Here is a 24763-nt window from a genome sequence, read left to right as displayed (position 1 = left end):
GCTCAGGAAGATTTTAAGGCTGTTTTTTTTTCCCCATGTTCCTTTCATTAGGCAGATTAATCCAGCTATTAGCCAACAATGAAGAGGGTCTCCTTCACACACGCATAACCTTGCATATACCTAAATACAGAAATATTTCCCTCTTGGGTACTTGAAGAGTAAATGCACACATACACCCACAAAATAGTTAGGCTAACGGTTAGCCGCCGTATGCCTTGATTAGCTGGAGCCTGTGGTGTTTTTTTAAAAACATTTCAGCCTTTAATAAAAAGGATTAGACTCTCATTGAGCGCTGTTTAAGTCGAAAGGTTTACAGTTTTGTTTTTAATGATTATGATGTCGGAACTAATTCCTACTGATAGGCTTAGGATAACAGCTACTAATGCAGAGAGCACATTCCTCCAACTGTAATCCATACCTACTCCACTCCTTTTACTTTTAAGCAGGGCTCACAGACGCACATCAAACACCAACTACCAATTATACATGGTTCACATGGTTGTCCTTTATTACTTTAATACTATACGATTCTTGACAGACATGGGTCTTTAAGAGTCAGTGCCCTTATCTACATAAGCCATGTATCTCGTAAAAATGGACATTTTTTGCATTCATGGGGGCCATTACCCTGATAAAAAGGCACCCAAGCATGCCAAGCAAAACCCAAAAAGGGTGTCATTTACTGGCATCAGACAAAAAGGATCCATCAAAACAATTTTGACCATAACTGACATTTATGAGTCATTACGTACTGGGAATGAGAGCAACAATCCATTCCCGCGAATGGAGCCCACAAATCCGTTTAATGTGGGCTCGTTTTAAACTTATGAGAGGGTGTCAATCAAAGTTCCCATCAAGCAAAAGGGGATGCGTTTGTCAGCCTATCAGAGCTCGGCCTTGATTGGGTTCATGCTTCAGCCGTGTCATTAGTTCCCTTAGAGGACCCTCAGATGAATATAAGTCGGAGGGAAATGAGACGGGGAGGATGAGTGCCAACAAAGATAAAAACCATAGAATGGATGAGTGGGATAGAAAAAAAAATCTCTTTCAGCACCACGCCTCCAGAATTGGAGTGCATTTAAGGGCTTCTCATAAATACATGATGATTGAATCCACAAAGCCAGCACTGAGTCACTAGGCAAAATAAAAAATGTAAAGTTAGGGGACACAAAGGCAGAGGTTTGGTGACGGAGCTGGAGGAGGGAAGGGGGGGACAGTAGGAGAGTTATCTGGACAATCAGCAGCTGAAGGGTTTCTATTTCAGTCATTCCAAACACTTTTCTTTAATTTAATGTACCCCACAGCCCTTTCAGATGAGTTGAAATAGGTCACCTTTATTGACCTCACCTCATACATGATTCAAACATGTTCTTAGAATGGATTATCTCTCGTTTATTCATCTTAACTATTCCTATAATATGTTCAATGTATAGCCTCGGTTAATGTGCCTAGGTGACAGATCAGCGTGGAAGTTTCAACTATATATCCATTGGGCTACTTTGAGCTAACTATTTGAACTGTTTATACTAACAATTTTGAACTTTTAACCCATTGTTTTTATAGTTAAGTATTTGAACTGCTCATGGTAACTATTATAACTCTGATTAGGCCTAAAACTATTCACCCATTGCCTTTAGCAACAATTTAAACATCTTATACTCACAATTTGAACTGTTTATCCCTTACTTTTAGCTAAAAACAGTTTCAGCTGCTAATGCTAACTATAGTTGAACTATTAACCCATTACTTTAAGCTAGTTAACTATTTCAACTGCTTATGCTACCTTTTCTGACTAGGCTAACTATTTTTTCACTACCTTTATTTAGTCAACTATTTAAACTGCTTGTATTTACATTTAGCTACTATTTGTTCATTAGCTTTAGCAAGTTAACTACGTCAACAGCTTATGCTAACTATCTTTGAACCACCTATTATTTTAAGCTAACTGATAATTCCAACTTTCCATTGCTTTAAGCTAGTTAATGTATTTGTGGATGTCTAAAAAAGTTTATTATCCAATTTCAAATGTGTTGTCATCAGAGATATGGACTTGAGTCGATAATGATGGCATGATGAATTGAATAACAGGTCTATATTTATTTTGTGCTTTTGTTTGCTTGAGGCTTGGACTAAATGTCTCTAGTCACATGGTTTTCACATCCTTCACATGGAAGTAAAGAAGTTTGAAGACTGTGTGAGACGGAAAGAAAAACAAAAAAGTATGTGTGTTCGCAGACTCACAGGAGAGTTTCAAAACCACACACACAAAAAAACAAGATTTCAAAGACAGCCAGCTCGTAGCCATAGCAGCAGGTCTGCAAAGCAAAAATACAAACATGAAGAGTAGTTTCTGCCAGGTAGAAAAGGGGGAAAACAAACCTGTAAGCAAGCTTCAGAAAGTCTGAGTGTAGAGCGTAGGATGAGATCTAGGAGGGAGTGAAACAGGTGAGAGAGATAGGAATGGACAGCAGAGCTGGAGGACGAGGAGACGCTTCAGATGTTGATAAAAGAGCAGAAACAAAGGCAGCACATCCCCATATATGCTCACATGGTGCTGGCCTGCTGGCTCAGTCATGAATAAATGGCTGTATGTGTGTTTGCTCAGTCTACTGTGATGGGACCCGCTGTACTAATGAAATACTGTGGATCCTCACATTTCCCCCAAACGAACAGGACCTGAGCCAGCACAAAGGCATCAAAACACAGCCGAAGAAAGCAGGCAGCAAGACGGCAGCAAAAAGAGGAAAAACAAAGAGATGTGAACAGAGACGCAGCAGACTGACCTCCTCTGGTCACAAAAAACTAACAGAATCATTCTGTATACCTCATGCTCTGCACCCACATCATAATAATAAGCTTCCTCCACACTGTGGGAGGAAGATATAATCATTGAGGGGAGGAAGGAAAGGCTCAATGAGCAGAACAAGAAAAGCTCTCAGGGGAGATGCAAATACATTTTTGCACACTAAAGTTTCAAGTGTGGCAGAGGAAATAATGGAAACCAAAGAGACAACACAGATAGGAAGGAACAGAGAGGCGACAGTAGACAGAAATATGGGCATCTGACAAACAAAACTGGTGGAGGCAAACATTGGAAAATGGCTGACATGCTGATTGTTTGTGGGTGTTACAAGATGTCTCAATCTGTTCCCTTATTGGCCCCGTGAGGTGTTAATGGGCGACGTGAAGAAAAGACGAGAGGCGAGATGGAGGAGTTACATCATCACCAGCGAGTCCACTAAGCTTCGGTTGGCTTCTGCTAACATGCTACACTGATGGATCTGCTAACACCTTACTGTTACTGTGCTGCAGCAAGCAAAGCCCCTCACTGATCTGACCCCCCCACTAATCTATCCATCTCACACCGCTGGATGGATCGCCTCCCAATCATCCCATCATGGCTAACCGCAGCTCCAAGGAAGAGAAAAAGTGTGAGAGAGAGAAACAGGTATCGATCTGATCAGATATACTGTACTGGGCCTGTGCAGGGTTTGTCGTGCTCAGCAGCTTAACACCCTGAAATAGAATGAGAGTCGGTGTGGGCGGACTGTTTATAAGACAAAAAAACAGGAACGAAGAGGGAAAGCAGCATCAAGACTGCTGCAGACAGGAAAGATGGAGCAGGGAACACCTTTTAGACGAGGTTGAATGCAACACTACACAAGTGTAGCAACGTTCTGCTACTGAATATGTCTCAAAGACAGAAAGAGAGGACTTTTTTACTCCACTACATGGATTTGTCAGCTAAGACAACATTTAAAAATATTAAAATTAAGAAATGCTCTACAACTTTACGCTTTTATATTAATAGGGTTGATTATAATATAATATAACACCTTTACTTTTGACTTGAAAGTATATTTTGATGTTCACTTTGAGACTAAATGAGAGCAAACACCTCACAGAACATTTTTCACAGTTGGGAGATACCCGACTCTGAAAAATCGTATAAATATATTTATTTATAAAATCTTTGTTATCCTATACTGTTTCCTTTTTAATTGCTGTCAACATGTTTCCACTAGGACATGGAGCAGCCAGCCAGTGTGGATGAATAGCTGCTAGGGGGTCTGGGGGCATTCCCCCTGGTAATCTCTTTTTATAAAAGCCCAAATTTGGTGCCTCTCACAGATTCTAATGCCACTATTCCATCAAATACACTGATCTTAATGATTGATGATTAATGATTTTAAGAATTATTTTAATGGAGAATAAGGGTTCTTGTATATTTTATTTAAGGCATTTTATTTTGAAAGTCTTCTTGTAAATTCTGTGGTCAATTCTGTTAACACACTGCGCTCTTATTTTGAAAGTGGCATGCGTTTAGCGACAGGAAGTTATTCAAAGCACTAAGTCACAGTTTAGTGTGATTAAAATAACTTTAACTGTTAGCTAATGTTAGCTCGTGGCTAACGAACGGCATATGCAACAGTGTGTTTTGATCCATATCCACATAGATATGTGCGTATGGTAAAATAACATTGACTTTTGGTCTCGTTTGCTTGAATCTATCCACCCTAAATCACTCCCTTTGTCACTCTTGACTTCCTCCCATTCTACATTCATAATTATAACAGTCAATACAGGTGGAAAATCTTTATATGGGTGATAATAAACTGCTTGCAGGCATGATCTATACGGCTGCTTTAGGGGGAAGTCTGTTTTAGTGATGCTGCTACGGACGAGGATTAGGGCCAGGTAGGAGAAAAAAAAAATGTTTTGGTTTTTTTGTTATGCAATTCAAGAAATAAGTCAAATAACCAGATAAAAGTTGAAATGTTGAGAATAAACTTCATATACGATTGAGAGAGAAAAAGTTGAAATCTCTGGAATAAAGTCAACTTTTTGTGTTCCGTAAAGTTGAAAAAGATCTGAACAGTTACAATCACATCTGCAAGCTACAACCAGATTTTCATCAGTGTTATAAAATGAGCAATAAACACAATATTTAAGGTTCTAGTAGTTGTAAAATCCGTCTGCAGATAAATTAGCTATTCTTGGTCGTTTATATCAGGTTTTTAGACATATATTAGAAGTTTGGAAAATCAGATCGTAGCTTGCAGTCTACTTTACCAAACTCAAAAAGTTGACTTTATTCTCGACATTTCAACTTTTTTTTCTCAACATTATATTTACATTTTTTCCCGACATTTCCCTTTTGAGTGAATGATATTTTTTTTCCCAAATAATTTGCTGAATACGTTCTTGTAATTAAAAATTGAATAGATGGCACAAAACGATTCGTTATTACCCTTTCATTAAAGTAATCGAAGTAAAGGATCTGATACTGCTTGAGTGTCTGGATCGGTGTGTGTGTGTGTGTGTGTGTGTGTGTGTGTGTGTGTGTGTGTGTGTGTGCATGTGTGTGTGTGTGTGTGTGTGTGTGTGTTAGCTGTCTCCCTCTGGCAGTGTGACAGCCATATGACTGGTTGTAATTGCCTGCTCCACTCAACCCAGTGAGGGGTTAATAATGCCGCTAGCCTCTTATTCCTGCTGCCACCTTCTGCTGTCCAGCTCTGACAGTGGCTCTCACTGCAGACAGGCCTTTTGCACATACAGTACACCCACCCACACACACACACACACACACACACACACATGCACACACGCACGCAGTGGTAAAAGTAGTCCTTTACCGTGTGAAGCAGCAGATAGACGGGTTCTATGGCTGCACTAGCAGGTGCTCTCATGCACGCTCATGTAGGCAAATCCAGAGTGAGAACACACACTAAACCTCACACACACATCTATACACACTTACACAATGATTCATGTGATCAGACCTGCACTCTCATTCGCTCAATAGGTATTTACAGCCATTTAACCTTGCCTTAAGGGAGAAGAAGAGCACATATTGAGTAGAGGGCCAGTGTAGTGTAGATTCTGCTCTATATGTCCAGCTGTAGCAGGGTGTGTCCCTGAGGTCTCTGCAGCAGGAGAACATCCTGGTTTAGTGCTTGCAGGTTAATCCTCCAATAGCAGGTCCTTAATAGCGATTCATATTTAGTGTATTTGCAATATTATAAATACCCTGAAAAGCCTTAATGGAAGCGTTAAGCATCGGAATGACTTTGGAAATAGATTTAGTCCCATAAGCTACATTCTCATCATAGCTTAAGCTCTATAGGATTTAAAGCACATTTATTTCAGGGTTTAACACACCAACCAACACCGTGGAGAAAATGTGAACAGACTCAGTTGGAGCTGATGAAATTATCATTTTAGATGACACATACTGGGCTGCGTTCTATTAATTTAATTGTGAAATAAGCATTTCAGAAAGGTGAGGTGTTTAATGACCTTCCGTGTCCAATATTCCCAACAGATGACCACTTCTGTGTGCGAGGGAATTATCCTGCTTCCCTCATTATAGAAAGCCTGGCTGCGTTGCGAATGTTGTGAATTTGTTTTACAAGACGTGCAAGTTTAACAAAGCATCATTTAGTAAATGAGATCAGATCCAACGAGGGACATTCATAACAAATGGGCATTTTAACAAGATACTTTGATGTTTAACACGCTGGTTTGAGAGTGAGTTCTGCTCTACTTCCTGAAGGCGATACGTGCATCAGGAGCTCTCCATTAAAGACCCAGCAGCCCCTTCCCAGCCATCCGGAGAGATTGGCAGCATCTAATTACATTCCCAGACTGTCTGTTCCTTGCAGGTGCTGGGTGCTATTCCACCAAGAGCACTGTTCTGAATCTCTTGAGTCTGGAGCATGCTAGATTTAGGAACAGTGCCTAAATTGGGTGGGGAGAAAGGTGCTGATGGTGCTGTGAGAGGAGATTGGGCTGCTATGATACTGGAACCGCAAGGGGAATTAAAACGCTGTCAGGCTGCAAGCAATAAAACCTATCAAAGCATCTCCGGGGATTTCCTTCCTCACTAGAGCACGTATAGAGAAAGTCATATGGTACTAATGGCTGATTTTAATGTTCATTTGTAGTGACCGGCTGGAAGTGTACTAAAAAGCTCCATATGTATCTAAGAAGAGATTATGTTTGAGATTATGTTGGTAAATCGGCTATATCCACCTCCATAAATAAGGTTAAAACATCTTACTGTCAAATTAAACTGTAAAAACCATACAGTGAACTACAGCCTGGCCAATATTATTATATTATATTATTATATCAAAGGCATATGGGTATCCATCAGTATAGGCATATATATATGTATTTATTTTTGTTTTTTAATGCAATTATAATGTGGAAAACAATGGTTGGGAGATTTAGAAATGGTGTGAATCTATTTATTTTACTTTTGTTTATTCTTTATTTAAATGATCTGCAATTGACTGATATTGAACAAACAATTCTATTTAGCCATTTTAATTTTTTGAATATATTTTTTATTTAATGGGTCATAAATTGGCTGATACTGAACATACAGTAGCCTACTTTTTACTGTAGCTGGTTATTTTTTTTTTTTTTTAATATTTTTTACTTAAATGTTCAGCAATTAACTGATACTGAACATCCAGTTCTATGAAGAGATTGATTTTTATTTTTATTTAATCTTTATTTAAATTGTCCGTAATTGTCTGATACTGAACATACTGTACTGGTATCAATTTAGCTGTTTATTTCATTTTTTATTTATTCTTTATTTTCTCAGTTTTCATTTCTTTAATTGGCCTGCAATATAATACATTATGTGTATAATAATAATAATAATAATAATAATAATAATAATAATAATGATAATAACAACAACAATATAATAATAATAATAATAATGATAATAATAATAATAATAATAATAATAATAATGTATAAATAATGTATAAATATACTTAATTAAAATAAATTAAAATTTAATTTCTTTTGAATATCATTGCAGCACCCACCTTTTTCACATTGGTGCATGATTGACATAGAAATAAATTATTTCCTCCCACAGAAAAACCACTAGATTGGCCACCATATTGTAATTTGTTAATTTTTCTCCTCTAAAATCGGTAATGGATGCAAAAAACCCAAATCAATGGGGCTCTACACTGACTTGGTGGACTTTCCTCCTGTTTGCTCTTATATCCTGTCCTCTGAAGCTCAGTCATCAGATTGGCTCCAGAGTTGGAATCAGACGGTTCCTCTAAGTGCCTCTGCGAGTCCCAAACAGCAAGAAAAATGATCTAGCAACAGGGAGCCCCTCTGGATGAAAGCACGGCTCAGGAAGTATTCTTAGATAACGCCGTCTGCTGAGCTGTAATTGTAATGGGACAAGATTTCATGTGTCACAACGTGTCAAGCCGGTATGTAGTGTGTATCTCAGCATGGCGTCTGTGTGACGACGCACAGCGCAGGGCTCAGGAGAAAAGTCCTGATTCTCCAGGAAATAATAGAAAAGATGCATGCAGTAATGTTCCTGCAGAGCCACGGTCCCACTGTGGATCGTTCACTATCTAAAGCTTTAAATAAACACGGTTAACATCAATGAGGAGATGCAATGTTAAATCTGCTAGCACTGCTGTGACACGCACTCTAGAGATGAGGAATGCATGCGTGTTTGCTGAAATTATCAGGAAAAATAACATTTACACAGTAGCTGCTGAGGATCACACAGCAGCAACAGAGAGAAACCTCAAAGAACAACAGAGAGAAACCTCAAAGTGCATCCTTATGAAAGGAAAAAGATTAAGCACAGTTTGAATATAAAATGAAAAAAAAAACACATGTATTTCTGATTAAATTATTTGATAAGAGAGCCATTAGCATAAGGCATATTTCAGGGTGGGGTTCTTTAAATGGATGACTCCAATCCTCTTTTACCTCTAATTGTTCCATCTGCTGTTTAAGAAGACTTTATGATCCTGGTCCAGGCTTCACTAGATCCTGCATTAAAGCAGATCAGGCCGGGACCATCACCCTGTGGTTTCTGATTCCCAGAATAGCTAACTCCTTGGACATAGAAGGTTTCTGCGAGACCCCGAGGCAACTCATTACAATTTGAGCAGAGGAGCGCCGACTGATTAACAACTTAAATTGCTCTGTATGGTCGTGTTAGTTTCCAGCGAGAACGGGCAAAAATTGGCGGAGCAGTATGTCACCAAGCTTTAGCTTTACCCTTGGCCAACAAACAATTCAATTTGGTCTTTTACAGCCTCTATTTACTGAACACCAAACCACCTCCATGTCAGCTTAGCACACTCAGGGGAGAGGTCTCAGCTCAGCAGATATGAGGAAACAAATCAGAGCTTCAACTATCATATTTGGTGCTCTTATTTTCTAGAATCCACACGACCCACTAGTGGGGATGTTATTATAGCTTAGTGGATCTGTTTGTTAGAGCACAACATGCTTTAATATGTTATAATAATAATAACACAACATTGTATGAGAGCTTACTAAAACAGATAATTCATAAAAAAGCTCGACATTTGATCATGAGAACTATTTTTTCTAATTAATGCCAAATGCATTATGATAATGATTTGTGCAACATCTACGTATTTTGACACGACACCGTACTTTCATATGTCCAGTTACATTTACGTGGGCTGCAAAAGTAGGTCTACAGTAAGGATTATTATAGTATTAGCAGTATTATAATAGTGGTGCTAGGATGTGTGAGGGCAAACAGTTTGAACATTTAAGAGATTAATATTAGTTATTATTGACAGGGGTGTAAAATCAATAAAATAGGTTTTGTGTGCATGTTCAGTTTTTCATCATGTTTTACCTCCTCCTCTATTTAAGCCTGTTGTGGAAAGTGAAGCCTTAAAGCTGCATTCTGTCTAATGGCCAGCAGGGGGCGACTCTACTGAGCAGTAATACCCTACTTCCCACTTTAATTATTACCTTAATAAACATTTTCCTAAAGAGTTTTTTGTCTCTTTCACTAGTTTAAAGACTTCTTTAATACATACAGTAAGTGGGTGTGTCTTGAACAGGAAGTGGATAGAACCTAACCAGAAATTAATATTTTTTTATGCCTATATTTATCATTTAATAGAAAACTATTTACCAGAGTTAGAGTTGAGCTACAGATCAATGCTTTTTCACACATTGTACAGATGATACTTGTACTTGTAGAATATCTCTACCAGATACTAGCAAATATAGTCACTTCTGGCCCCAAAAAACAAGATTCACCAGTCCAAAAACCGATGTGTTACCTGATATTTGCTACATCCACCTCTTTTTTTACAGTCTTTGATCATTCACACTTATGAGGTCGATAATGATACTTGTTCTTGTGTTAATGTCAGATCCTAGCTGTCCTGTACAGTGCAGAGAGTATCTGCTGGTTGTGAGCAGCTGTTGGTGCAGCAGATAATGATAGTTAGAGCTAGTAAAGTATCACGATGCTGTGTAGTGGATTATCCTGGCCTGCTTTTCTGTACGTCCACACATCATATATAAATGTGTCTGTGCTTTCTTTTGGCCCTATGATACCAACACCATAGACAGTCCAGCTAAGGCATGCTGATGGAGACTCTGCTGATGAAGACTCGGGCCATGGTGGCGATGCCTTCAGGGTGCGTGGGAGAGCAGGTATTACTTCATGGGCCCCAGTGGCCTCTAACTCCAGCTTTAATTACATTTCTGGCCTCTGCGACGCTCTCGTTTCATCCTCCTGTCTAATTGCTGTGATGGTAGCGGGAGGTCCGCGTTGTTTAGTGGGGGGACGGTAAATTACAGCAGGCATCTGTGAGGGGACCTTAGTGGGTCTCAGACCTGTATCTCTCTGTGGTACTCCATGGAAATCTGTGTCATCTTATTAACTGCAGTAACTCATTTCTAGACGTTTAAAGCTACGAGGCTTAACCCGATTCATTTAGCTGTTTTTTATTTTTTTTTATCAACTTTATTATTTGTCCATGCTCAGTTTCCCTTGAGATGGAGAATTATTAACACTGGAACCACCAAGGACCTTGTGAATTATGGTTCTTTGGTCGCATTAATCAAAGTTTTACTTCTTTAAAGTTTTACCGACCGCGACAAAACTTGGTAAACACATTCTGCACTTTCTTTAGAGAAATACCCATGAAGAAACGGTTTTAAACACTGGGCCTATTATAAGTAAGACCTGATATTGTTATTAGAAGGGACACCAAAGCAAATCAAATTTGACCGATAAGGACGCCATAACACCTGAATAAATAAATTCTCCATAAAATTCCATTAAATTCAGCACACATAATCCCATGGTTTGCGAGCAGAGTGGAATAGCAGCAGTTCCTCCACGCTCTAAACATTCTCTATTCACTCCTTCCCAGCTGCTGTTGGTTTTATATCTTCTGCTCCCCACTAGCTCTCCTCTCATGCTGGGAGAAAACCTGCTCCAGTCCTGCTCCATAGCAAATGTGATGAATTCTGGCCCTCAGTTGTATTATACAGCACAAAGTGGGTATTTAAAGGTGGCGTAAAAGCATATAAAGTATGTAAAGATGCTAACAGAAGCACGCCGGTCCGGATTTGCTGCGTGTGGCAAAAAACAGAGACAACGATGTGTCAACTCAGGGTGAAAACGCTTCAACTGGAGTGCATTTTCGCAGTTGAAGGAGTGTGTGACGCCGTTTGATAAATGTGCACAGACAGCAACAAAAGATGATGGTCCGAAGGGAAATAAGAGAAAACAACTGGAGCTCTTTGTAACTTCTGAAATCAGTCCATCTGAACTGTCACACTCTTCACAAACACAGTCACTTTGTTTGGTTAAAGCAAACATCTGCGCTGCCACGGAGAGACACACACACTTGATGTTAGTGGCCAAGAGACACAGGCAGCCAAGGCACAAGAGCAATCACATGCACTTAGAAGGGAGCAAAGCAAAAAGAAGAAAAAAACAACACTGTGACTTTCAGGAGAGCTACTCTGCACAGAAACACATTCTGCAACACTTACAGGCCCTGCATGGTCCTGCATGGCCCCTATATGGGCTGAAAATTGAAGTTCTGCTGAAGTAGATGGAGGTTGGCATGTTCTATTATACTCCGTGCATTATTTTGTTCCCTGCATCTACTCTGAGGCAGTTCTCCAGGCTGCGTACCAATCAAATGCATGGCTGTGAGAGTTGGGAGTGGACCAATCCTGGCAGGAGATGATCTGAACACAGCCTGAGAGGCGAGCAGCCTTTGGGGGACGTTGAGAACAAAGACTGCAGGGTTTTCTACGTCTGACACTCCAATGTGTGAGATAGACATCCATTAGACGTTAACACATTTTTAATAATCAAAAAGCTGCGAGACCCTTTGTCCAATTATCTAAGCTGTTAGAATCTGAGCTTGAATACAGAAGGATTTCTTTTAATGTAAGGAAGTGAAATCTTGACACTTTCTTTACCTCAGAGAAGCCAAATTATGTTCACTGTAAAGGTTCTTGATTCCTACACTGTAAAAAATGTTTGTAGAAATTACAGTGAAACACTGTCAAATTGCACCAGAAATACTGCGTAAAATTAAAAATGTAATATCACCGTAGTAGATGCTTATAATTACCATAAATCAAGGAATAGTACACAACATTTAAACTGTAGAAAACACAGTTTTTTCATGTAAAATTAAAGGAGAATTACCATAATATCACATGGACACAATTACCATAAAAAGGGACTACTCAGTCTAAATTACAGTTTTTGCTGATATTTAGATATAAATTTACAGTAGAAAAAAACACTCATCATATCTTTTACAGTAAAGTTCTGGCAACCACAGCTATTACACAGTATTTCACCGTAAATTAAAGTTTTTTTGTGTGTAAAACCTTCTGCACCCAACTGCTGCATTAAATCTGATGATTAAGTGATGTCACTTGAGTCAGTTGGGGCTGAACACTACAATTTTAACAATGAAAAATAATGTAGGATAGTATGGAATTAAGGATTTTACACATTATGTGAAGAAGAAACGCCACTAAACCGACAGCAGTGCAAATTTTCGACTGTTGCAACACTGTCAGAATTATTAGGAGCAGAATTCTGCAGCTGTTTGAGGAGATCACTGTGGAGGAATCAACCCGCACTCACATTCGGCACACTTTTAAAGTGAAAGGAATAGTGAAAATAAACTATTCCCCATTGTTCTGGCAACCATCTGGAACTCCCTCAACAACCCATGGGGTCCCCGGGGGTCTGCAGGCCTAAGCGACTGTGAACTATTCTATTGAGTTTCCTTTTTGCGAAAAATGCTCAGAGAATTTGAGTTCCCTCTGAGTTCCATCATTATAACTGTTGGATACTTGTTTTTGTGATCCTGCATTGTGTGCAACTGTAGACGGAGCACAAAGCTCTGTACTTACATTCTCAATAAATTAGAATATGATGGAAAACTCCATTTCCAGTAGTTCAAGTCAAACAGCCCCAACCAAGTACTGAGTCATATAGATGACATACTGCTCAGAGCCAACATTTATTAAACATACTTTTAAAATTGGTCCTTTGCAATATGAAATTATTTTTGAGACACTGAATTTTAGGTCTTCATTAAATGTAAGCCATAATCATTATAATTAGAAGAAATTAAATAAATTAAGACATGACATGTTTCATTCTGGTGTAATGGATCTATATAATGTGTTATTTCCACTTTTTGAATTAAATTACCGACATAAATACTATTCTACTTATTCTATGATATTCTAATTTATTGATATACTCCTGTAGAAGTGTGATTAATGTGTGCATTCTCAGAACTGAGTCAGATGTTGCTTCTGTCAGACTGACCATGAAAGGACACATTAGAACTTTAGGAGCCTTCAGTGTAGAAGAACAGAACATCTGGCACTGACCACCAGTATTAATCTCTCTGTTCTGGATCCTTCATTCATTCTTCATTCATTCTTCTGCACCAGAGAACTGAATCCCAGCTTGTGTGCATTAAATGTGCATTGAACGCCACTTTTCTGCTTCTTCATCAAACCAGATCAAACATGCATCATATCAATAACCATGAACATATATGATATACAGTGTATATGTCTCGGTCTGTTATTGTGAAAGGTATGAATGAAAGGAGGCTAATGTTTCATCACCTTCATACAGCTCAGCTACACTGTAGTGTTCTCTTTGAGTGTTTGTTCTGTATTTGGTCGATGTCTTTATTTGCAGTGTAAAAGCTCAGAAAAATCAATGTTACCCAAACTGCATCATATGTGATACTTTAAGACTACAGCAGCCTTGTGATTGTGTGATTGTGAAGCTGTAGGAGTGGTTGGTGGAGTTCTCACAGTGTTTTTCTTCCCTGACCTGCTACCTCCAGTCTCCTCCACTCCCCCATGAGCCTGTTTAACACTATCAAGCATTGCTTCATTAATACATGCAGACTTTTAACCACTGTAGAGAGACGCATTTGCATACAACTTTCTCAGTGCAGTCTAAAGCTATTACAGTGAACCTGTGAACATCTCTCTCACTTGTTCACTCTCTCACACTGTAATACTTAAAAAAATAGCAGGAATTAGACATTAAATGATGCATATTTTATTCAGAGGGCTAACAACTACATGGACTCACACCAGACACACAATCCATCTCCATTAATCTCCATCCGGAGATTTTAACGTACAGGAAACATGATTACCCAGCATGCACCAGTGGGATTCAGCTAATTCTCTCCATGTCAACTCTGCACTGTCAAATATACACACCTGCCACATTGTGATTCTACCCAGCATGCCTCTGGGCTGGAACTCCACCTGTCCACTTTGTTTCCTCCAGAACACACAAGCTGCAGCTCTGACAGGCCTGTGGACCTGCGGAGGCTTCCACACACACACTAACATATCTCAGGCATGGCTAATCGCACATGCATCAACATACACACATACAGCACGAGGACTCGCACAGAACTAATGAAACATGAAAACTGGCAGCACATAAAAATCACAGCATGTTACTCCCTGAATGCCTGGCGGATTTCTTTGTCTTAACCTTTATTCAAACAGGCAAGAAGAGCACATTCCAAGAACACAGTCTCTGTTCAGCAGCAGCCTGGGGAGGTGAAGAAGCCTCATTCAAGGTAATCTCTGCTTTACTTTGTCAGGCAGTGGATGTTCTCTCACTTCCACCAAGGACGAGTCGGAAGGCGTCTGGAGCCGTGAGGGCCTTTGTGCAGAGTATCGGACAACAAAGAAATGACTACAAAAGTTTCTACGATTGGATTTGACTTTAATTTACAGGTTAGAGGTGGGAGGTATTTAAGAAACAGAAAGTGGGGAGTATTCTTTTGATACATTATGATTGAAAGAAAACACATGCATGATGTTAGAGTTGTCAATAGTATTCGTACTTCAGGACCACGTGGTTAAAACGAAAGATCGAAACAGTTCAGTTATAAGAGATTTTAAATAAAATCCTTAGCTTTTGATTGGACCACTAAAAAGAGGGCGGGCTTAAAGTTTAGCATAGCTACAGCTAGCTGCCGCTGGAGCTACAGAGCTCTGGACCTTTGGCTCCCCACACACACTTCTTTCACACAAGTCCTCCAACCAGACCACCTCATATGTTATTGGTTCCCGCCCTCTAATATGACCCACCGGAGCTTTTCCAAAAATAGCGTTCTAACCGGTTGATAATGCATATTTAAGTTTCCCAGTGTGAGCACTAGATATGTTGGCTGCATGCTGTATTCATTTTAATGTAGGTTGCAAAGGATTTTGTTTTTATTACATTTTTTTTCCAAAATTTGGGCTTGTACACACAAACTTCTAGAATCTGATGCATTGCTGTGAGTTACAATCTGATTACCATTAGTGAATTTAAAAGGATAAAAAAAGAAGTAATTTTTTAAATGTGATTGCACCTAAACTGTTATTTAGGTCCCCATCTAAACCTGCATGATTTCTCTGTATTTGGTTACATAAGTAATGCACTAATACAGCTTTTCCACCCAAGGCTGCACACATGAGTGAAGAACAGTGAAGAAACAATGGGTCAATGGGTCCTCAACCTCAACCAGCACTGTTGCTCAGAAAAAACTATTTTCTTTTTTGCTGTTGCGGTTGCTTTACCATATCTTTTTTTCTAGTATTGCACTGCCTAGTGTTGCAAGTTTTACATTCTGGTGTCATGATCTTATTTCTCACCAGATCATGAACCTCAAGCTAATGTGTTATTCACATTAACTCTGAATGCTGCTGCTGGAATACTAACGTCCCCCCACCACCACCAAAATAAAACCCTGCAGCCGGGTCCACTTTTAGTGAAATCTCATTGTTTCCCACTAAAAGCACTTGGATGCACAAGACATCATTATTTACCCAGCCTGCACTTGCAACGCCGGACACACATGCAGCCATCAGATCCCATTAGATCACAGCACAAAGGAGTCCGGGCTGCTTCCATCTGCTCGGGCAGAGCGCAGCGTTCCTCTCGTTGGCCCCGCAAACATGCAGCGTCCTCCTCTATAAGGAGCCGTAATGGAGGCCGATGGGTGTCGCAGCAGGGCGCGGGGCTGATGACGAGGCCGATGCGCCGAGGCAGATGAGTCTGAACCTCTGAACGCAGAGTTAAGCAGTGGAACTAGCCGCCTGCTTGTGTGTGAGCTGCATCGGGAGCGAGTGTATGTCTGAGGAGAGCGTGGACGTCTTTCATTACATAATCGCTGTCAGCTAAACTGGGGAGGAAGGAGTGTTGTTGTGTGTTTTGTTGCGTATGCATGGTAATGTTACTGCTATGGCAAGAATACAGAGACAAACAAGAGGAGAGAGGCACCGAGATGGGATGGAAATGAAAAGAGAAGACCTGGAGGAAGAAAAAACAATCATGAAGACACGTTAGCTTAGGCAGAACCTCGCGGGCTCTTCCTGTACTACACTATAAAATAAAAGCTTTAGATGCTCTGAATCAATACAATCTGCCAGCCCTTGCTCTTTCCCCGTCCCCAAGGGCCACACATTATGAAAAACATTACATAAAAAGCTGAATATTCCGGCTGGGCAACCGCACACACGTCTCCACGCACGGCAACCTCACATTGCTCGGTCATTGCCGGCAAAAACTCCTTGTTCATCTCTGCACAGAGAGAGTTATTAACAGGAAAACTCATTGAATTAACTGTTCTCGATGGTTGTATTGTGGCAGTTTCTTATCCCTTGTGCAATCGATATTAATCAGAGATGTGAATTATCCCTGCAATTCAAGGCAATTAATTTGTTTTGTTTTGCTCCTTATCCCCCTCCAACCTATCTATTCCCATGGAGGCCCATCCTTTCACTTTTCTTGCCAAAAGGCTTAATTAATTGTACAAAGTGACTCTATAGGGCCGGAGTTTTTGTTTCCTGTTGATTTTCCTTTAGCCCGAGCCTCGCCCAAGCCCACTCATGCTTATAGAGCGCCCTGAAAACAAAATGGCACTCACTGCAAATATTGACACAATCACCCGGGGCCGAGCCAAATGAATGCCGCCCCAGTGACAGAGGCATCTGTGGCTCCAAATGGAGCATGGCACAGCATACAAAGTAGGAGGGCACGATATGTTAACACTGAGGAGAGGAGCAGGGAAGGAGATACTTGGCCTCAGAACATCTTCCACCTCTGATCCCTTTTACTTCTCCAGGTTGACTTCTCTACAAAGCAGCTTCACTAGCGAGTGTCTTCAACCCTCTGAACCCAGAAATCTTCATATTTCAAGATAATTTTACCATTTGAAACGATGAAAAGTCTTGTTGCCTGTGCACAGGCTCACCCGACCACACTGATAGAAATGATGTCAGCCTGGCCCTTAACAGTGTAGTGTGCTCCTGAATTATTATACAGACCATTCAAAATGAGCCTGTTATGCTTTTCCTTATTATCTGTCATATTCATACATTTATTCCAGGTAAAAAGAGTTCAAGTTGTGTTGATTCATACTGTCTGCTCTCGTCTCCCAGGAAGTCCTGTTTCAGTGTTTCAGTGGGAATGGAAAATGAGTTTAGTATGCCGTTCCTAAAGTAGACAGCATCAGACAAAAACGGACTCAGATCTTTTTTTTTGGCTGACAACAGTCATATGCAAACATTTTGTTTGTTCACTCCACTTTTCAGAGGACTCCTTTGGCACCACAGCTCAGTATGCCGCCAGGTTTTCTGGTAACCTAATCCTAACAGATGAGACTGTTCCATCAATAGAAAGGGTCGTGGTAAGGAGACAGAATCACAGACTGGAAGTAACATTATAAATCTGTCAATGCAAAATGTATTTTCAAAACTCCTCATCCAGTCTGCATCACATCTTGGCCAAATAGTTCATCCAACCTCCCAAACCCACTGAAACCACCAAAACACATTAACATCTTCCTTAATAAGCTTGTTGGACCAGAACACTGGCAACAATCTCAATTAGAGAGCTTATATTGTCACTTATAACACAATGACCTTAAAAACTAAAAAAAAACAGAGCATTACATCAAAAACAAAATACAAAATTAAATGTAACCAGAATGATTTAGAAAAGCAGCAATATAGTAAAAAAAGTCACTACCTTGTGAAAAAAAAGCTAAAAGCAAAATAAATGAAATTAATTTATCAAATTATAGTCATAAAATGTATTTAAATGTTAAAATAATAATACTGTGAGGGTTCTAGTCCTCTCCACATTTAGCTTTCAGCTTTATCAGCAATAAGCTGTGTTTAGAATGATTACTACTGTGAATTATTTTCCTTTTTTTAATCATTTTGATGTTTTTAAACATATTGCAACAGGTTCACTGCAGAAATTAATGACATTGGGAATTAAACATGATTGTGTTTTGACTGTTTATTTCTTTTGGTTTTTAAAAGTTGAAAGTTGAAGTGAAATATGTGCTGCAGATAAAAGGTGTTGTGCAGGAGGTGGAGTATTAATGATCAGAGTTCATGGATGCTGCCCGAGCCACTAAAGGCACTGAGTGTTGTCACTGAAGGGCTTTTCTGTCAAAGTGAGGAAAAATGAATCACACTTGACACGCTGACAGTGTGTAGATTTTTTCACAATGTGACTTCAGTTTTGATTATTACATGTTAGCATTGAAATAAAAACATCTAGATAGGATGGATGAGAGTCTATAGAGGAGGCAGGAGGAGCAGGAAGCTTGTTAGAGGAGGCCAGAGAAGAGGAGGAAGTGTGTTAGGGGGAGTCAGAGGAACAATGGCCCAGCCAGGGTGCACTGATCCAGGCAAGACCAAGCTGTCGCCTGCCCCGGCTCCATATGTACTATTAAACACACACACACACACACACACACACACACACACACACACACACACACACACACACACACACACACACACACACACACACACACACACACACACACACACACACACACACCACTATCACTTTGCATACTGTATTTTCTCCCTCCTGCTGTAAATAACTCATTGGATGAACTCAGTTCAATTGCGGGCAGAATTTCCATCCAACAAATATATGTAGCCCAAACTCAAAACAAGTGCATCGATGCAATATAATGTATTTGAGTTAATGTAGCTCACTTTTTTTTTACATTTGGTGGAACTCAAATTAAAAACATGTATGTATTGTATTTAAATTGAGTTACCTCAACTCATTTATGTCGAGGAGAGCTAAAATAAAGAAACTGTGTTCGTTCAACCTAAAAACATAGAATTGTAAAACTGAAAGTCATTCTTTTTGGGTTGAAGGGAAGGACAGGGGAGTCAATTAATATCTTTAAGGTTACATTTCGTAAACTACTTTTGATTTGATTTTAATTGGTATATTTTCATTAGACAAACAATACATTAATGTGTCACATCTAAGAAGGGCTTGGATCATTTTTTGAGTGTGTGTGTGTGTGTGTATAAAAGAGATAGGTGAGAGTGGTTTGGGAGAGATTTAGCATGGGCAGCATTGGTGCATGACATGTGGGCAGATATTGAAGATGTTATTAGAATCACATTTACAGGTCTTATAAGCTGACACAGAACTGTCTGCTTTTCATTCATCTTCAGCTGATGAGTGTCATTTGTGTGCAGCATCTGCTCAGATGATCACTCAATAATATCGCAGTCATTACGTGCAGTCTCATTTCTCTGTCCCATTTAACCTTCCTGCTGTGCTTCAGTCAAAATTGACCAATTTCATAACTCAATTCTGTAATTAATGTTTTTTTTCCCTTCTGATTGCAGTGAGGTTTCCTTCAAACTCTCTAATGGCACATATCCCACTTCTTCCCACTACACATGACTCTCCTCTACACCTTGGACACAGGTCGGCTCTTTCAGAGAGGCGTAGAAGCGAGACGAGCATCTGACTAACTATGGAGAAGCCACTTGATCTCATTGAGAAAATCCGGCCTGGAACCACAAGGAGCTCCCATAAGGAGGCTCTTGCTAAAGGAGCTAGAGATTCTCTGGAGGTGTCCGAGGACTCTGGCCTCAGCCAGATTGGCGAGGAACATGCGAGCCATGAGCCGGGGGCTTTGCTTCTGGAACAACTCCGAGCAAAACAAAAGAAAACACAAACAAAAAGATGGCAAAATCTGCACCCTCCGAGATTTGAAAACCAACATTGTGGGCCACGGAGGCAGATTGTCTTTTGCAAGCTACATGCTACAGCTATTACATACAGCAAATCCTGGCCATGTCCTCTCACTCCTGCTTGGAGCCACTGAACTGAACTACAGATTGAACAAGCTGAATGAGGATCGAGGATGAGGTCTGTTTACTATTATAATAAATAATGGAGATTATGGGCTGCATTTTTACAAAATGATTGTTTTTTAATGTAATTCTGCCACGGTCGCTGTCCAGGGTGCTGAAACTGGGAATCCTATCAGTTGGGACTGTTGGAGACCAACATGTTGCTTTGACTTATCAGTGTGTTTACCTCACATCACCACATATCCAAGAATCATACAGAATAACTTGCTCTGCCAGATCTTGGTGACATCACATCCACTCCAGTCAACCTTCTGGTTTGCACAAGCAGCAATCTCTGGGCCTAAAAAGTGAAGCTGATATTCTATCTAACGGCCAGCAGATGGCGACTTCACTGGTTGCAAAAAGAATTCCAATAGTATAATGGTCTATGAAATTGACCCTACTTTGACTGGATGTATTACCTCAGTGAGCATTTTCTTGTAATTGTAACATTTTAGTCGTCTAAAAGCCTAAAAGTTCAGTTGTACTTAAAGGCACCATGGGCTCAGCTGTTTGATTCTGCACCTTGCTAACCAAGCTAGCTATCAGGCCCCAGTTCTGGGGAACTTAGCTCCACCCTCTCATCCAAATATGGTCACATCTGACTCCGAAAAAGAAAGAAAGTCCACAAACTAATGGAGGACCACATCCAGGAAACAGTGATTAAAAGTAGGTTAAATGGTTTAAAAATAAATATAATGATTGAACAAATTATAAAACTATGTTTGCTTAGAAATGTGTGTCAAACACTACAGGTGTCACTCACTTTAAACTAACCATAATGACACCAAATTAGACATAGTTTTCCTCATTAAAAACCAAAAGCAGAAAGTCCTTAGAACTTCATCTGGAAACCATATTAAAGTCAAATTAAAAAAAAGAAGAAGCAGTGCAGCATTGAGGAGCGATGTTCTCTGAGCTCATTAGCCACTGCTTCACATCTTCTCACACTGAACATAATACACATCCTTTGAATGGAGACCATATGCAAGCTTGGAAGTTTTTGGTTGCAAATGATATGAGAATCAAAGACTCTGACCAGCCCTTTGTCCTCTCCACAGCCGGGTTAAAGACAGGAACCTTCTCTCATCCAGCTCATCAGCCCATCATCATCTCAGCCCTGTCGGCTCCATTACTGACAGCAGCCCCGAGAAATAAAACAAACCAGGTTATTCACTGCATTTTTATTAAAGAGGGGGTGTATTATGGTTATCCAGTGCTCATGTTCAGGGTGGAGGCTAAGGTGTAGCTCTCCCAAAGAAGTCAGTCCTTTAATATCATTCTGTGGACTACTAGATGCTTTCTCATGATAATGTTTCTTTAAACCCCCATTATGTGAGTAATACTATATGAATCCGACCTGTTCTAATCCTCAGTGGTGCCAAAGAGATAGTCAGTGCTCATGAATCAGTGTCCCTGTTAGAAAGCTCCACCAGTTCACCCACGGGCTGCTGTAGCAGAGTCTGGCTCGCCTCACTGCTGGAATAAGTAGAAATATTGTAGGAAATTGTTCAACATGCCACAGATGGCTACTTGGGGAGTAAAATAATTGAGGTCGCTGCTGCCATGTGTGTTACATTCCATTATTTAAAGCGGGGTTTGATAGCAGCGATGGGAGTTTGTTTTTTAGGTGCGCGCGCGCGCACGCACACACACACACACACACACACACACGCACGCACGCACACGGCTGCATGCTCAACAGATGGGAAGAGTAGCAGTGAGAGTGAGGGAGATGCTCGGAGGGCTCCTTTGCTCTCCCGTTGTCGCGTCCCCGGTTGTCATTCCCGTTCAGCGTCACCGGAGCCACCTGCTCCTACCGGGCGGAGACAAGGCCAGCGCTCCTCAGACATAGTTATCATTCTGGTGAGAAATAACAGACTGGGAGGAGGTCTGGGAACGAGAAGCGGCACTGCGGCAGTCAGAGGCGCCCACCAATGAGCCGGACCTCAGTAGTGCGTGATCAGGTAGCTTTCAAAGGGCTTTCTGTTGCGTGGTACGATGCCAGTACGGATGTAAGTCAAGCCCCCCTCCTCCACCCTCCTCCACCCCCCTCCAATCCCCAATGCATGCTCACTGTGCTCACTGGCATCTCTGGTACATCCTGGCTCTTTAGCATGCAACGGGAGAAGGCTCCCACTCAACCCAGGCGCACAGTGCGCACAGGCGGGAAGCAGCATCAGCACCAGCCCCTCTCTCTCTCTCTCTCTCTCTCTCTCTCTCTCTCTAATGTGGTAAAGCTGTGGTGCCAAGAATCATTTCCCGGCCACGGTGGGGGCACTAAAGAAGCTTCGGTGCGGCTCATTTAGAAAAATGTTATTCTCAACTCAAAATGGCATCGTGGAAAACCCCAAGAAGAGAGAGGAGATGATGTGCGTGTGTGTGTGTTGGAGGGCGGACGTGAGAATGCATTTGAGCAAGGCAGCCAGTATTCAGGGGAAGGTGGAAATAAAAGTGTCCGTGCAAGGCTATGTGCGCACAATGTGTGCGTGTGCTTCTTTCTGGCCACTGCGCAAAGTTACAGGTCTGCCAGCGGCTCCAGAGGCTCATACAGCCCCCTGTGTCTCACTGAGGGGCTCAGCATTCAACTGTCCACCTGTGCTCAACTAATGGGCTCTAATTCATGTATTTAGAGGGATTTTTCTTCTTCCGTTCAGGTTCACAGATAACACAAACCTCGCCGAGATTTTAGCCCCGGACTGGGGCTTTCCATCCCAATGTATGCGCCATTAAAACTGGACCAAACACACTGATCCTTACACCAGGATGTCAAGAATCAAATCACCGCCGGACTGCAAAGCAATCAGGAGTACAAGGCTCCCAGAAACATTCCGCTGTTCCACCTACAGAGACTTTAATAGATCAGATACATTACCTGATCGCTGTCAGCAGTAGTTATTTGATGCGACGGCTATTCCCCGATCGGTTCCGTGGATACAAATTAAGTTTCCCATCCATGGCACGTCTCAGATGGAGAGGGGAGACTATCATTCATTACCCTCGCTGCTGCGCGGCGGGTTCTTCTCCCCACAAATGTTCTCTGCGAGGCATCCCACTTCTGCGCCTCCGAAAACGGACCAACACAAATAATAATAAGTGTGAAAAAAATAAATAAATAAAAGAAAATAATAATAAGAAGGGATCGCTAAGGACATGAAATCATAAAGTAGCCATAGATGGAACGGACGAACAGAACAGAAGGAGGCAAAATGCAAAAAAAAAAAAAAAAAAGAAGAAGAGGGAACGTCGCTTTTGTAGATGTCCAGTTTTGTTCAAAAAATAAATCCACGTCTTATAATCTCCATGGTTTTTGCGCATATAGGCACGCTGTATATTCCAAATGCAACGAGAGGCGCTCACAGGCAGCAGCAGCAGCGCCGCAGCAGCAGGGGCTGAGTGGGAGAACGGGGCTTTTTTCTACTGATGCCCGGTACTCCAAGTCCAAGGAAGCTCTTCATCTGAAGCAGAGGTTGAAACAGAGAGGGAGGAAAAGGAAAATATATATATAAATATATTTTAAAAATCCGTTTACTGCCCCCTATTCTCTCCTCCTCCCTGTCAGAGGGTGCACCGTGTCTGTGGCTCTCTTCTGCTCTGGTATTTGGGGGATCTATCCACAGGCAGCGGCTCGCAGTCGGGCATCTGGCTCCCCTGCAGTCGCTTCACAAGCGGAGGACAGAGATGCGCGCCCTCGCTGCCCTCCGCCGGGGATCCGTCAGGCGCGTTCACAGTGGAGCTCCTCTTCCTCCCTCCCCGCTTCTTTTACCCAGCGCTACCATCGCCCGGGTAGTGACGTCAGCACGCGCAGTTTCCAAATACAGCAAGTGCCCATGCAAAGATGTGCTGTACATTTGCATCACCTTCACTTATTCCACTCATGTGTATTATGGGCCACGTTATAGCGTTTGTTTGGCATCAGTCTATTACAACCAGTGGTGGAAGAAGTATTCACACTCCTTACTGAAGTAAGAATACTGTAGCACACTGTGAAATGACTCCACTACAGTAAAAGTCCTGCATTCAAAGCCTCAGCATCAAGTATCAGCATCAACATGTACCTAAAGTATCAACAGTAAAAGTACTCCTTATGTAGAATTAACTCACTCAGATTGTTTTATATATTCTAAATATATTATTAGATTATTTTTGATACATTTATGTACGCAGCATTGTACTGTCATCAAGGTAGGGCTCCCTTGAA

General features: G+C 41.0%; 1 protein-coding gene across 1 annotated transcript in view; it reads right to left on the bottom strand.

Moving 5' to 3' along the window:
* adgrb2 (adhesion G protein-coupled receptor B2) overlaps nucleotides 1–24324 on the bottom strand; it is a 290118-nt gene extending 265794 nt beyond the window's left edge. The window contains exon 1 of the mRNA XM_059350350.1: nucleotides 23438–24324. The gene's annotated coding sequence lies outside the window, so the exon portion shown is untranslated. The remainder of the gene's footprint in view (nucleotides 1–23437) is intronic.
* Nucleotides 24325–24763: the final 439 nt, after the last annotated feature.

Source organism: Centropristis striata, chromosome 14 (assembly GCF_030273125.1).
Source record: "Centropristis striata isolate RG_2023a ecotype Rhode Island chromosome 14, C.striata_1.0, whole genome shotgun sequence".
In the NCBI taxonomy this organism is placed as follows: domain Eukaryota; kingdom Metazoa; phylum Chordata; class Actinopteri; order Perciformes; family Serranidae; genus Centropristis; species Centropristis striata.
The sequence above is the reverse complement of the archived record's forward strand: the minus strand, read 5'-3'. Positions and strand labels throughout refer to the sequence as shown.